This window comes from Phacochoerus africanus, chromosome 8 (assembly GCF_016906955.1).
Source record: "Phacochoerus africanus isolate WHEZ1 chromosome 8, ROS_Pafr_v1, whole genome shotgun sequence".
Lineage (NCBI taxonomy): Eukaryota > Metazoa > Chordata > Mammalia > Artiodactyla > Suidae > Phacochoerus > Phacochoerus africanus.
The window spans coordinates 70,677,416-70,691,742 of NC_062551.1; the positions used below are offsets into that span (position 1 = coordinate 70,677,416).

The following is a 14,327-nucleotide window of genomic DNA, read 5'->3' on the forward strand; positions in this document are numbered from 1 at the left end:
ACACCCTAGTTCTTTTCAACCCTCCTCTCCATCCCCAGCAAGCACTGGGAGTCCAGGGAGCCAGGCGTGCGGGTGTGTTAGGTGGGGGTGGGGGTGGGGGGAGCCTGTTTTCTCCCCACTGCCAAATTCTCATTGACTGTCAGCTCCTATCCATTCGAAACTCACCGACTCAATTGCCTTTTCACGGGGAAAGGAGCCTGCACAATGCAGGGGACTTTTCAGCTCCACATTAGCACACAGGGCACTGGGCAATGTCCAGGAATAAACACACACGTCCCTCCCAGAGGCCGCAGACCCCACCCCCACCCCACCCCCAAACAACCCAGGCAGCCCTGCCAGGACCACATCTGTTCTCTCCCCTATTTTAATACTTAGGGGTGTTTTTTTAAATGTTATTTGGCCAATGGAGGTGGGTGTGTGGGGGGGTGTGTATGTGTGTACATGCATGCACACACACAGGCACACTTACAGGGGCCCTAATTCACACGCACAAAGGCCTGCAAGAGTTAATGTTGGGGCAGATCCAATGCTTTTCTTTTTTTTTTGCCTGAAAAAAGGAGGGATGGGAGAGATGAAAAGAAGGGGTCCAAATTAGGGCCCCAGGAGACAGGAATGCGGGGGGCTCAGGTATGGAGTAGGGAGAAATCTGCATTTGGTCGGGGAGGGTCCCTAAGACACCGGCAGCCACGAAAAAGCTCTTTGATAATCCTTATGAAAATAATATCAACATTATCATTCCAATGATTATAATAACAGTGGTCCCCATTTTTCCAAGTGCCTGCTCAGAGCCAGCGCTCTACTAAGTGCGGACACTCATCGGCTCAGTTAAAAGATGCAAGGACTCAACGAGGCAGGGACCGTTCCCTGTCAGCCCAGTTCCACAGGCCCAGAGAGTGACGACCCCTGCCCAAGGTCACAAAGACAGTCGTGGGAGAGGGGTCTGGCCCCTGTGCTGCTGAACTGTAACCCCACTGTACCCCGAGGAGGCACGCAGGGAGGGGCCTTGGCTCCGCACAGGGAGGGGCCTTGACATGGGGGTACGACCCTGCTGCCCACACCCCAATTCCATCTCTGTCTTTTGGGGGCCGCACCCCTTCAGCGCAGCCTGCCTCTGGCCAACAGAACCTTATGCGATGGCCATGTTCTCGTGCCAGGGAGCACCTGAAATGTGGCAACGTCATCGAAAAGCTCAGTATTTAAGTGAATCCAAACTGCCGCCCGGGCTAGTGGCCACTGTATGGGACAGTACAGATCCAGAACCCCTCCAGCTACACCTGTTCCTCCCAGTCCAAGAGCAGTTTTGGAAGTGAACCACAAAAAAAAAAAAAAAAAGCGAAACCAGAAACATGACCCACCAGGAAAGCCCCCAGCTCAGCCACGAAGCCTTTGCCCCAACTCTGTCCTGGCCTTTAGAAATCACTGGTCTGCCTCCAGCTTATCCATCTCCCTCCCATCCTCCCTCCCCTCCCTTCCTCCCTCCTTCTCATCCCTTCCTTCCTTCCTTCTCTCCCTCTTTTCCTTCCTTCCTTCCTTCCTTCGTCTGCTTCCTCCCTCCTTCCCTCCCTCCCGCCCCTTCTTTCTTTCTTAGAAAAAAGCATCAGTTTAATTAGATAAATCCTCCGAGCACGTGGCCTGGAGTTCGTCATGGAAATTAACCTGCTCCCAGATCTCAGATAGTGAAACAAGAACCGGGGTGTTTTGGCCGAGCACAGTGAAATGGGAGAGGCCGATGGAGTTTCATACACCTCATCTTCCATAAGTGCCCCTCGCCCCCCAGGGCTCCCCGCATCACAGCCCGCATGCCCTTGCTTGCTTGGGTCACGGCCGCTAGGCCTTCTCTAGTTCTGCTTCAGGCCCTTCCCTCCCCACCTCTGCCTGCCCAGGGGCTGGGGGCGGGGGGGGGGGGAGTAACCGCCCCTGATGGCGGGCGTGGGGGGCACCAGGGTCACCCAGAGGGTGGGGGGAAACCCTGGCCCCATCCACCTTGCGGCCCCGCTAGGCCCTCCTGCACCGCAGTTAGCTCCCGGTCACCCAGGGACCCATCTGGCTCGAGGGTGACCTGCTGCTTGGCCCATCCTCATCCCAGCTCGCTGGGCTGAGCATGGTCCATGAACGAAAGCGCGACATCCACCCCCAGCACATGGTGGCAACAACCACTACCCTCTCGCCACATTCTCACAAGGTAGGAACTCCAACTCCCATTTCACAGATGTGGAAACAAAGAATTTGAGGAACTCATTTGCCCAGCTGAGAGAAACACAATTCACATGGGGCTCAGCCTGACTGCAGCAGCCGCTCTGCCCTTCACCATGGCAGAGCCTCTGAGCAGGCTCAGGCCCCCAGAGGACTGCTAGCACTCAGCACCTCGTTGGGTCCTTGCACCCCAAGGCAGTGCCCAGCCCACCCTCTCCAAACACCACGAACGGCCAGTCTGGACACAACAGGGGAGAGAGAGCAACGGCCCCTGCCCTGTTTGGGGTCTGACTCTAAAAGTGGGCACAGTCTTATATCTCAGGCCTTTCTGATTTGTCACCAAAAATACCAAGAGGACCCCAAGGCAGCCCAGAGAGGTCAAACACAAAATTCAGAATTTCCCACCAACACCAGAGCGGCCCACACCTACTGAGGTCCCAGCCCCCCAGGCACAATGGGAGCAAGGTGTCCCCACTCTCCCACCCACAGCAGTGCCCGGTGGACAGCAAATAATCCATACTCACACCCCCACGTGGGTTTGGAAGACGCAGACCCGTGCCAAACACTTTACTCACCTTAGCTTAGCTAATCCTGTTACCCCCATTTTACAGAGGAGAAAACTGAGGCACGAGCTAGTTAGGTAACTGATGAAAGGGCACGTCTCTGATCCCCACCTAACTGGCTACAATAGCCACGGCTCCTCAATGAATCCAAGGCTCAAAACAGCCAAGCACATGGCACTTCCTGAGTGGGCTCCCCCCCAACCGCCTGAAAAGCAACACCCACCTCCAACTCAGCCCCAAGCGCCCAGTGATCAGGACCAAACCACAGCCTGGTTCAAAAATGCCACCCCAGCACCACACAATATCCAGGCTCGCGGCTTTCTGAAATGGGATTCAGAGGGGTTCCCTTTGAGACAAATATCATATTATACAAAACTGGCTCCTCTGACATCCGGCACCCTGCACCTGACAACAGGACCATGATAAATTCTTCATTACACTTAATTATTTCAAAGGACTTTCCCAGCGACAAGCCCGGCTGACCCGCAGGGCAATTGTGCGAGGGCAACCATGTCAGAGGCCGTGTGATAAGAGAGGAAACTGAGGCTCGGCGGGGTCAAATGACTTGTCCAAGGCCACACCGGGATTCACTGCAGAATCAGAACTGGATTAGGGTCTCCTGACACCTACCACGAGCCCTCGGTGGAGCTCCGGCCCATCTAAGCCTTCCCCGTCCCCTCATCCCAGACCAGGGATGCTGGGGCTTGGCCCACAGTCCCCCTGATGGATCAGATTTCCCTGAAACTCCCAAAGGAGCCTCTGGGACTAGTGGGCCCGGAAATGGCCCTCACATAGCGAGCTGCACAGCTGAGCTCCCCGGGGGCGAGGGGGGCGGGCAGAGCTGGAGACGCTGGCACAGCCCCCGTGGGTACTCTGCCAGCAATTAGTGCTGGGGAAGGGTGCCAGCCTGGCAGAGCTAATTCCCCCACCCCGTCTTCTCATTTACACACACACACACACACACACACACACACACACACACACACGCTTACCCACCCCGAGACCAGCAGCATGAGAGGCAGCGCAGCTTCCTTTCGGTAAATCTCGTCAGCAAGGCACACACAGGGCAGGCAATTTGGTCATTATTGCTTTTAAACATCAGAAAAGCAGAATCCACCCGCCATTAACCCGTCCTGCTCTCCCTCAGGGCTTCACACCGGCTCAGTCACCAGCCTTCATCTCGAACTCCCACGCACCCCCTTTTGCATGCTCCCCAGAAGTTGCTTTCCAAAAGAAACAGAGGTAAGGAGGAAAAAAAAAAAACACAGAAAACCTGACTACAGTAAGTCAAACCCGAATTGTGTCTCCCTGCCTACCCCTGTCCCTAGAGAAAACAATTCACGGTTCTGACCCTTGGCTAGGACCCTTCCTCAAACACCCCAGGAAGCCTGGACAATGCCAGCCGGAGGAGGGGGAGGCTGCCTTTGGCCCGGAGAAGGGCATCTACCTGAGCAGGTGTGGTTCTTCGGATGGGAACCCAAGTGTTGGCCCCGATCCGCCTGCAGAGGCCCCATGTCACAGTTTGACATGGCTCTGCTCTCCCAGGACTGAGGCTGGCAGGGGTGGGGGTGGCGGCGGGGACCGCTTTGGCCTCTTCCCTGCCCCCCTCCCCGCTCCAGTCCTGGAGAACTGGAAGGAAGCCCATCAGAGCAAGGGACCCTGGAGCGTCCTTGGTTGGGTTTATAAGGTCTGTGAAACCCCTCAAAGTATAAGCGGTATTTATGCTTATGAGGTTTTTTTTATTAAGAGGATTCCCAAAGGGGGCACATGAACTCAAAAGAGGAAGAGGCAGAGACCGCTGCCCCCCCTTCCCAAGTGGGCTCAGCAGTGCCTGACACTCAAGTGGCAGGGAATGCAGGGCTGGGCTCCAACCGGCCCTCCTCTAAGTGGCCCTGACTGGCTGCCTCCCCCCACGGGACCTGCCCCCTGGCCTTCTCCTCGCCTTGCCTGGAAGCTGGTCACTGGGAGCCCTGGGCCCGGGAGCTGAGCCACGTCCCTGGGCCGGAGCCCACTCGTCCTCCTGCTGATCGTCCAAGGCTGCCCGCGGACCCGGCAGAGGACAGGCACAGCGGAGCCCACCAGCGGGGAGGAGAGAGGAAGCCGGAGGCTGCTCGGTGGCTCATCTTGGAAAACCTCGCAGATCCTCTAAGCCACCTAGTGTCCGGAGCCGAGCTCTGACCGCTGCTCTGTCCCTCTGCTTCCCAGAGCGGACAGTGCAAGGGAGCTGGAACGAGCAGGACAAGACCCCAGGGCCTCCTCCAGGAACCTGAGGCCAGGGGACAGGAGCTGAGCTGCCCAGGGAGACAGTGCCCAGGAGGGAGCAAAGGCCCTGCGGCCCCTGCCCCCCACCCCAACCCCGAAGAGATGTTCCCATCAGCCCTGCTCCTCGTCCCAGCCAATCACCCTCTCCTGGAGAGCCCCAGCGTCACCTCAGACAGCCATCTCATCTGGGCTCCCCTGGGTCTCTGCCACCCCAGCCTCCAGGCCTCCTGCAGAGCCCCCCAAACCCTGGGCCTGCCATTCCCCTAGGGCCGTTAGGCCCCCCTCCCACCCCCTCCCCTGCTCTCTCTTTTCTCTGTGTCCTCAAGACTCCTCTCACCTTGAGAAGTGTTAGGATTACCCAGCATTTACACTCAATGCTCTCCTTTATTCCTTAAGACTTATTAAGAATGATAATGAGTTCCGAAGGAGCCACACGTGTCTCTCTCTCCTCCATCCTTCCCTCTCTCTCTCTCTCTCTCCCCCCACCCCCCTCCTTTGCTCTTTTTCTACGTGTCTTTTCCACCAAAGACACACAGGACAAATTCAGACCAAAAGGAAAAAAAAAAAATTCCCACAATATGGAACAAGGGCACTTCAGGGTTTATATTCAACAAATCTCTCTCTTCTTCCCTCTATCTAGTTGTTCCCCATTATTCAGATTGGAAAAAAACAAAAACAAAAACACCTCCCCCATTCCTTCCCACCGTCCAGGGCACCCCTCGCTCTGCTGGACTTTAGGCAGGGGAACAGGAGAAAGGCCCGGCTTGCCTGCACACCCTCGTTAACGTGCAGCTCTTAAACGGTTGATTAATTTTTGCAGAATTTATGACAGCCTTTAACCCCCCGCCCCCCCGACTGTGGGCTCAGAACCACAGCAACGTAACTTGGTGAACTTAAGGGGGCAGAGATGCGGTTCCCCCCCCCCGCCAGGGGTCTCCCATAGCCGGAACGACGGGCAGCCTGGCGACAGGAGGAAGACGCACAGATGCCAAGGGCCAGCAGGAGACAGACCTGCTCGCGGGGCGGCGTGGTACCCACAGGGGAGCTCACCAGGCAGCCAGAAGCCTTGGCTAACTTTTGGCCATTTGGGACTTTTAAATTCCAGAATAAGGACGTCAGCAGAAAGGGGGCAGAGGGGAAACAAGCGATCCCGGGAACGGAGAAAGATGCCCACATTCATGCCCACGGAGCCACCCCGCGCATCCCGGCAGAGGGACCGGCCTTATCGGTCTGCCGGGCTGCCCTTCAGAGAAGGGGAAGAACAGATCCTAATGAAATTACGGTTTTTAAAATGTCTATAAATTAAATCTCATTCTCTCTCTCTCTGTGAATCTCCCCCTGAGCTCCCTCCTCTACAAGGCTTGTTTGCCTCTCCTCCATTCCCTCTGCTCGTGTCTGTTTTTCTGATATAGACATCAAGAGGTTACGGGCTCAATTACAACTCCGCTGGAGTCTCAGCATCAGACTTGCCTGGCCTTCTCTTCTCCTCTTTAGAAACCAGATACCAAATAAATCTCTCTTCTGCTTTATATTTTTATTTTTAATGCCAAAAGCCTAAAGAGCCATTCAGTTGACTCACCGCCTTTTTTAACTTAATTCAGATGGGGGAAATAGCCTTTGTAATCGTGTCCAAGTATAAATATAATGTAAATGCTTTTCTCTTTATCTCCTTCCCCTTTCTTAAGGATACGCACAAAACCTTGGCTATACGGGAGCTTTCAAAAAGAGGGGTGACAGCGTATACATGTGCCTAATTAATGTATGTCTGTTTCAGGGGCTGCTGGAGAACATCAGTTAGTATATGGACACCCAGTGTATTTCTAAAGTTACCGGCTGACATCATAAGGCTGCTTATTAGCAGAAGGTCCCTTCAAAAAGGGTGGAACCTAAATGGTGATTAAAAAAAACAAAACAAAGAAAACACTGCTTCCACTCTCCCCAATACTGTCACTAGGTACGGAAGGGAAATACATAAACGTGCTGTTTCTATCACTTTATGTCCTCAAAAGCTGCCCCCTAAACCCCCAAAAAAGTTTAAAAATCCAAGTCATAGTCTATTATCATAGCTGTGGATTCCTGAGAAACAGAAAGCAGCTTCGAGTGGGAGGTCTCAGGGTGAAAACAAAAACACCCCCCCACACACCCCCACCCCCAGCTATAATTTTGGAAATACGAACCAGAAGGGATTCCAAAAGGTTCTTTTCCAGGAAAAAGCACTTGAGACAAAGGCTGGAGAAAGCTGAAGTTCAAGGTGAATTGTCAAGAAAAACTTTGTCTTTCCAATTAACCAGACTGGGGTGGGGGGGGAGCATATTACTACCAACTCATTAATTCTTTCCTGTAAACAATTTAATTACATTCTCCTAAAACCAGGAGAAATAGTCATTTTGGAGTGCCTCCCCCCCACCACAAAAGCAAATTCCTTCAGGTTACTCCCCCCCATGCCAACACTTTCGCTGCTGTACAACCTTCCAATGGATTTCCAACCCAGGCATGGACTGCGCTGCTCTCGGCTACAAGAATGACAGCCTCATATGTCTGAAAGCTGACACTTTAGCTCTTAAAAGAAATGGGGGAAAATAAGCTGTTGACTTCTTGGTTAAAGTATTTTCTTGTTCTAACTCATGTTCTTATGTCACTGGGCTAAAAAAGAGAGAGAGAGAGAGAGAGAGGAGAGAGAGAGAGAGATATGACTTTCCTTGAATGATCTGTTTAACCTAAGCCAGAGGAAAAAAAAGAAAGTCATTAATTACTTATGTGAGCTATTGCTTCAGAAAGACAATAAACCTGCCCGGTCGCCATGGATATGACATATTTGCTCTGAAAACAACACAATAATTAGCAAAGGGGAAAGATACAAGGAGAATATGCAAACTCCTGAGTTTAAAGCCACAGTGCTCTTTTCTCCCCGTAAGCCTATTCTGTTTGCAATCCAAATCAAACAAAATTTTAAAATATAGCAAAGAGAGAAATAACAGGAATGGCTCCTCTCTCTTCTGAGCTGAGAAGTAACAACCACTCCACCCTCTTCCAAAATAAAATAATATAAAGGAGAACCAGGATGGCAGATGGGGGGAAAAAAAAAAGTCAAGTATTGCCTCTGTTTTATTTCCTATAGCAGGGGTGGAGTCTGAGGTTTGTTTTTTCTTTCTTTCTTTCTTTCTTTTTTTTTTTTAAAGTGTGCTCTTATTTAGCATTAAACCTTCTGGCCAGATATAAATTTATTCATAAAAGCCAAATGCCCTGTGTGTGGCTTAGCCCTCCCCAAAGTAAGTGGAAATATGAAGGGGTGGAGGTGGGGGGGGCTCTGGTTGAAAAAGCAAAACAGTATACCCAGAAAGCATCCACTCCCCCCACCTCCAAGAAAATGGAACCTGGGCCTTACTTTAATATTAAAAATGCATTAAATGGTTTTACCTACAACTTAGTCCCAGAGGATCATTAGAAAATGCAATCGCTTTGTATCATATCTGTCAGCGTGATAAATATCTGAGTTCAGAGTGGGTTTGCAATTTTTCAGAGTGTCACAAACCAAGATAATTTCTTCTGCCTTACTTTCTTAATTCACTGCACTCCCCCCAAAGTCACACATCTACAGAAAAATACCTGAGAAGAGGAAAAAGGAGAAAATGTGGATATGCTCTCACACACCAGACAGAGGTTACTGATATTCTCCTAAAAAAGTAGAGAAATGAAGACTTTAAAATATTTGGGTGAGGGTTTTTTCTTTTTCTTTTTTTTAAACTTAAAGCACTCCGTTAAGTTTGAGTAAAAACTCTTTTTCCCCTTCCCAGAGGCTAATTTTCCAAAAACAGATGGTCAGGATCTAAAAGAGAAGCAAATATACCTCAACCCCCACAGGCAGAAAAATCTAACTTTGAACTTCTTTTTAAATTTAAAAGAGGGGGGGCAAGATAAACTATTAATAAGTATGAAAAATTAGCTGAGCTACAAGTTTTGTTTTTCTTGTTCAAAAAATTCTTTAAACACAAGGGGAGCAGATATACAGGAGAGGTTCCCATTTGACTGACTTCCTATTTTTTTAACAATAGTATTTTTTTTTTTTTTAGATTGTACTCTTTGATCTTGAAAGAATTTTGCTCTTATATGATGGGGGAAAGGGGGTGGTGGTGAAATGATCTGTTTTAAATGATGATGCAACTTAGGGATCAAAGCCTTGGCTTTCTTCTAGCCATAATAAGCTGTACTTGCCACAAAGCCTGAGTCTCTGGCTTCCTCTCCTTCGTAAGAAGGAAATAAAATGCACCGAGACTCAGAGGAAGACGCAAAGTGTCTGCAAGGTGCAAAGTCTAAAAAACAAAAACAAACAAACAAACAAAAAAAAAAGGCAGGGAAAAAAAGGAGGGAGGCACTGCCCCTTTAAACGTTTTAGTGCATATGGAGTTTGATTTCTGAAAGAGATCAGTTTAACATCTCCATAGAAACCAGCAACAGATTATCATCAACAGAATAAATAACTAGTCTAATAAATTAAACAGGAGGCATAAGATCGCTGGAAACCTGATTACTGAAGTTCAACAATATTCCCCATAAACTCTCGTTAACCGCCTCTAAGGTGGCTAACAAGATGGGGGGGGGGGAGTTGTCAATCTCTCCAATTCGCCAGATTCCGGGGAGAGACACGGTGGCCGCCGCCGGGAAATGAAAAGTTCCCACCCTGCCCCGGAGAGAGTCTCAAAGCTCGAGGGAGGTGGAAACCAAAAGGCCGAAGTTTGGGAAGTGGGAAAGTGGCTGGGCGTCAGCGGAGGCAGTGCGAGTCGCCAGAGATGGCGCGGGAAGCGACGCCCGCCCGGGACGCACCGCCTCGCCGCCACCAGGGCGCAAACCCGGAGCTGTGCGCTCGGGCGCCGAACGGCCCAGCGCCCCCTCTGGGCACGTGGAGCGCAGCCCGGGCGCAGCCTCGGGGGACCAACTACCCCCCTCACCACGCCCGGCGCAGCTGCTCCTGCTCAGCCCGGACAGCTCCCTTCAGGACGGCGACGTGTGTGTGTGAGTGTGTGGCGTGTGTGTGTGTGTGTGTGTGTGTGCGCGCGCGCGGGTGTACGTATGTGTGTGTGCGCGCGCGCGCCTTGGGGTGGGCGCGGGGGGGGGGGGCACCGATTTATCCGGCGGTCTGTTTTACAGTCCCCTCTCGCGCTCTCATCGCGCGCCCCTACCAGCTTAGAGGCACCCTAAATTTACCAACTTTGCCAGGAGACTACCCTGGCCTTTCCCCCCCTCACCGCCCCCATCTCTTGGAGTGTACAGGGTGTTGGCGGGACAACCGCACGCTCCAAGGGTCGTGGCCCCAGACTCCGCCGGGGCAGCGATGCATTACCCCCTGGGTCGCCTCTTGATCCAGCCGGGTTTGGGGGAGCTTCAGGCTCGTTGGAGGGGTGGTTTTGCTGCTTTGCTGGTGGACAGATCCATACACACCGCACACACGTCCGTCCGCACCCTCCCCAGCGTGACTCGAAGGAGGTCCTCGCCGCACCCAGGGTCCGCTTCCCAAGCTGAAGCTGGGTCAGGAGGAACTTGTGTGGAAGGGTGAAGCGGCCCCCTGCCTCCCTCGACACTCCATTCCTCCCCCAACTCCGGACCCGGGTCGGAGATGACTTGGGAGAATCTGCGCCCACCCGCTAGAGAAAAATCTATTATTATTATCTTAATCTACGCCCCCAAAGTGTCCCTCCTGCCGTGATTGACGGCGCATACACCTGTTCCCCTCGCGGAGGAGCTTCCAACGCTGGGGACAGACATACGCCCAAAAGCTCCACATCGGCCCCGAGCCCGCCCGCCGCCCTCGCCCGGCCGGCCCCCGCCCGCCGCCCCAGCGCGCCCCTGCCAGTACCTTGCCTCCCCAGCGGCCGCCCCCTCCCCTCCCCTCCCAAGCCCGGCTCCCCCAGCCCGCCTGCTCCCGGCCGCGCTGGCTTCGGAAAGAGAGAAAGAACAGAAAGCAAAACTTCCTGGCGGCCGACGGCCATCAGCTGCACATTCTGCAAATGCCACCGAGTAAAAATAAACCGGCCGCCGCTCCGCCCGGCCGGCTCACCCCGGGCGCACGACTCGGCCCCCTGCCCTGGGAGCTCCCTGACTGTCCGTACGGCCCGATCCCCCATTACCGCGCGCCCCCTGGAGCCCCGCTCCCCGACACTCCTCCGCCAGCCACCACGCGCTCCTTTGCCCTGAAGCTCGACCCCAAGTGACCGGGCGGCCGGGCCCTCTCCCCTTGGTGCCCCCCTGTGCTCCCGCAAGCGATCATTCTCTCTGTCCTCCGCCTGGTGCCTATTTCAGTCGTGCGCCCCTGGATTCAGGGTTCCTCTTCCCCAACTGCTGAGCCCCGAGGTTACCCTCAGCCCACCCTGGGGCCACAGACCCCGCCAGACCCTTGCCCACCGTGGCCGAGCCGCTGCGAGTGCACTGCTCCACCCGCCCCCCGGCCCGGCGTCCAGGCGTCCCACGTCCCCGGGCGCAACTTCTCTCCCAGCGCACACAACAACCGCCGCAACTCCCCCGAACTTTTCCCCGGACCCAGGCCGGCTCCGGCCGACAGTAACATGGCCCTGAGCCGGTGCCCCGGAACCGGCTCCCTGTGCCCAGCACTGCCAGCCCTGCACCCGGGGGAGGCTGGGGTGGGGGTGGGGGGTAGTGAGGAGCGCCACTTGCCGCGCCCGGAGCAGCGCACTTGAGACAAACTTCCCAGGCACAGATGAAAAAAGGGGCGCCGCTCCCCCCAGCCAAGCAACCTCTCGCCTCCGTTTTCCCACCAGGAGGCACCCCTTGGCATCCCGCGCCTAAGTGAACACTGCCTACCTCTGCCGGTGGCACCTACACCCTGGTATTGGGGCACAAGAGTCGGCTGGAGGGGTTCCCACCCACCCCTTCCCTTGAGCAAAGTCTTGCAAAGTCACCCCAGGCGCCCCTCACCCCTGCCTCCTTCTCGGCCCCGGAGAGCGCACAAACCCCTGCAGCAGCGAGGGGGGGAGAGCGTAGGGGGAAGGAGTGATTACTGGGTATTGGAGAGCACCTGCCCCCCCACCACCACCCGGGAGCCCGCGGCGCGGGGGGCGCCCCCACCCTGTTTGCAAAGTCCTGCACTCGCGCCCGGCACCTCCCCCTCTTCTTCCCTACCCCGCCGCCCCCTCAGTTGGAGTCAGTGACCCCCAGGAGCAGCAGCCCTCCCCTCCCCCGGAGCCGCGCGCTGGGTATTCCCTGGTCGCGGCGGGCGACGCGCCGCCCCGCGCCCGGGTGTCAACCCTCCGTGCCCCCTGCCTCCCGCACGGCCGGAGTTGGGTGGCAGCCGCCGAGCGCAGGCTGGCTGGCTGGCTGGCTGGCTCGCTCGCTCGCCCGCTCCCGGCTGCAAGAGGCAGCCCGGGAGGTGGGGGGCTGCACCCGGGCAGGGGGCGAGACAGGGAGGCACCCCGGGAGGCCCGCAGAACAGAGGGGCGTGGGGGAGCCGCGGCGGAGGGAGCGCCGAGTCTCTTACCTGCACTTGGGGCGGCTTTGGGTGACTTTCCAAGTCCGGGGGAAAAATGTGTGTGTGTTTGGGATGGAGCGCCGCGGGCGCGCATGCGCTGCCCAAAGTTGCCGGATCCCGGATTTTTCGCTCCCAGTCTCCGCTCTCGCCCGCTGTGATTATGGAATTCTCCGCGGCCGAGCGGGCGTGTGGGTGGCATGTAAAACCCGGGCCGGATCGCGGGGCCGGGCTCCGCTCCACCCTCACACCCCCGGACCTTCCCCTGCCGGTCTCTCTCCCACCCACCGCCCGGGCTGAGCTCGACTGGCGCGCGCGGGTGAGACGCGATCTGCGGAGCAGCATCTGAGCTTGCGGCACCTTTCTGCGGCCGGTGAAGCTTTCTCTACCCCTGACTGAGTGGACCTGAGGCCGGGGGCGGGGGGGGGGGGCCGGACAAGAGAGGAGGGACAGGAGTGGGTTACTGTTCACCTGTTCTCAGCCCCGCGAACCAGTTTGCTTCCCACTTTTCCAGGGAAGAATTAGCTCTTTTCTGCAAGTTGGAGTGTTGAACCCCAAAGAACGTGATGTTCTCACTGTTTGATATCCGCTCTGCACTTATTCTTTGCAAGGGAGTTTCCATTCAGTCCATTGTGCAAGAAATAAATCCTTAAGTGAGCAAGACAGGCTCTGAAGAATGAACCTGGGGCCGGGGTGTGGGGGGGAGCGGGGCAGGTGATGAACATTAAAACAAGTGAATAATATTATTTCAGGGAGTAAAAGGATCATGAAGAAATAAAAAGAGGCAATAGGATGAGTATCTGGGGAGAGCTTCTTTCCTATGCCCAGGTGAGAGTGAAGGCCTCTCTGAGAGAGAACCTTCATACCCCACTGGAGAAACCCCCCCTTTGCTCCCTTTGCCCACCTTGCCCCCCTCCCAGGTGGCTTGAGGTGGCCACCCCAGGCTGAGCCAGCAGCAGTAGCTCCTGTCCTGCCTTTTGCAGCTAGGCGGTCCCTATCCCAGGACTGAGCGAGTCACGGTACCTGTGTTCCCTTCTGAATAAGAACAGGATGGAATTAGACTTGAAAGGAAGGCTCGGGAACACTCCCACGATGAGATGGGAGAGATTGACCACCATAGTAAACAAATAACTGAATGATTCCTTGAATAGGTGAATAAAAATTCAAAGTATGACCAGCAGCTTTAAGAAGGGTCCAACAGAAGGCATGAAACTATGCCACAGGCTGGAAAACACTGTTGCAGGCTGGTAGACTCGGAGATCTAATCAGCAAGGTTTCTGCAAAACCTCTCGGGACAAACGAAGGGTGATGACCTAGAAGCGGGGAGGTGGGTAGGCCTTCTAACTTTTGACTCTGGGCTCATTCCACTGGGTCGTAGTTGGGGGGGGGGGCAATGTAAAGACAGACATGCTTAACAGCTTGGGTTTGGGGGCGTCACCAGCACTCACCAGCCACATAACCTCTGTGCCTCAGTTGCCTCAACAGTAAATGGGGATAATAATAGCACTATTGCCTGGGCGTGTTGTGAGGCTAAAATGAGTTAATGCAGGGAAAGTGCCTGGGCCAAGACAGTGATCGATAAATGCCAGTAATTGTCATTGCTCCTTGGGACATCCAGTGCTCCCTCTGCTTCTCAGTTCTTCCTGTCCTCTGCCCATTCCTTCTCCTCTTCTGTCTTTTTTTTTTTTCCCTCCAGCAATGGTCTTTCACTCATTCATGCACTCAGCAGGCATTTGCGGAGCCCCAGTGAAGAGCACATCCTCCTCCAGGGCTGGGGAGACGAAAAAGAACTCACAGGGCTTGTCTCCAAGGAGCTGGCTGGGGAGTTTGCTGGC

General features: G+C 54.8%; 1 protein-coding gene across 2 annotated transcripts in view; it reads right to left on the minus strand.

The window, feature by feature from the left end:
• The window catches only part of CASZ1 (castor zinc finger 1), a 153,056-nt gene extending 140,449 nt beyond the window's left edge, over positions 1-12,607 (minus strand). The window contains exon 1 of one of the 2 annotated variants that reach the window (XM_047791736.1): positions 12,505-12,607. The gene's annotated coding sequence lies outside the window, so the exon portion shown is untranslated. Of the gene's footprint in view, positions 1-10,356; positions 10,609-12,504 lie in introns of those variants that run through there. The other variant, XM_047791737.1, reaches the window with a different exon arrangement.
• Positions 12,608-14,327: the final 1,720 nt, after the last annotated feature.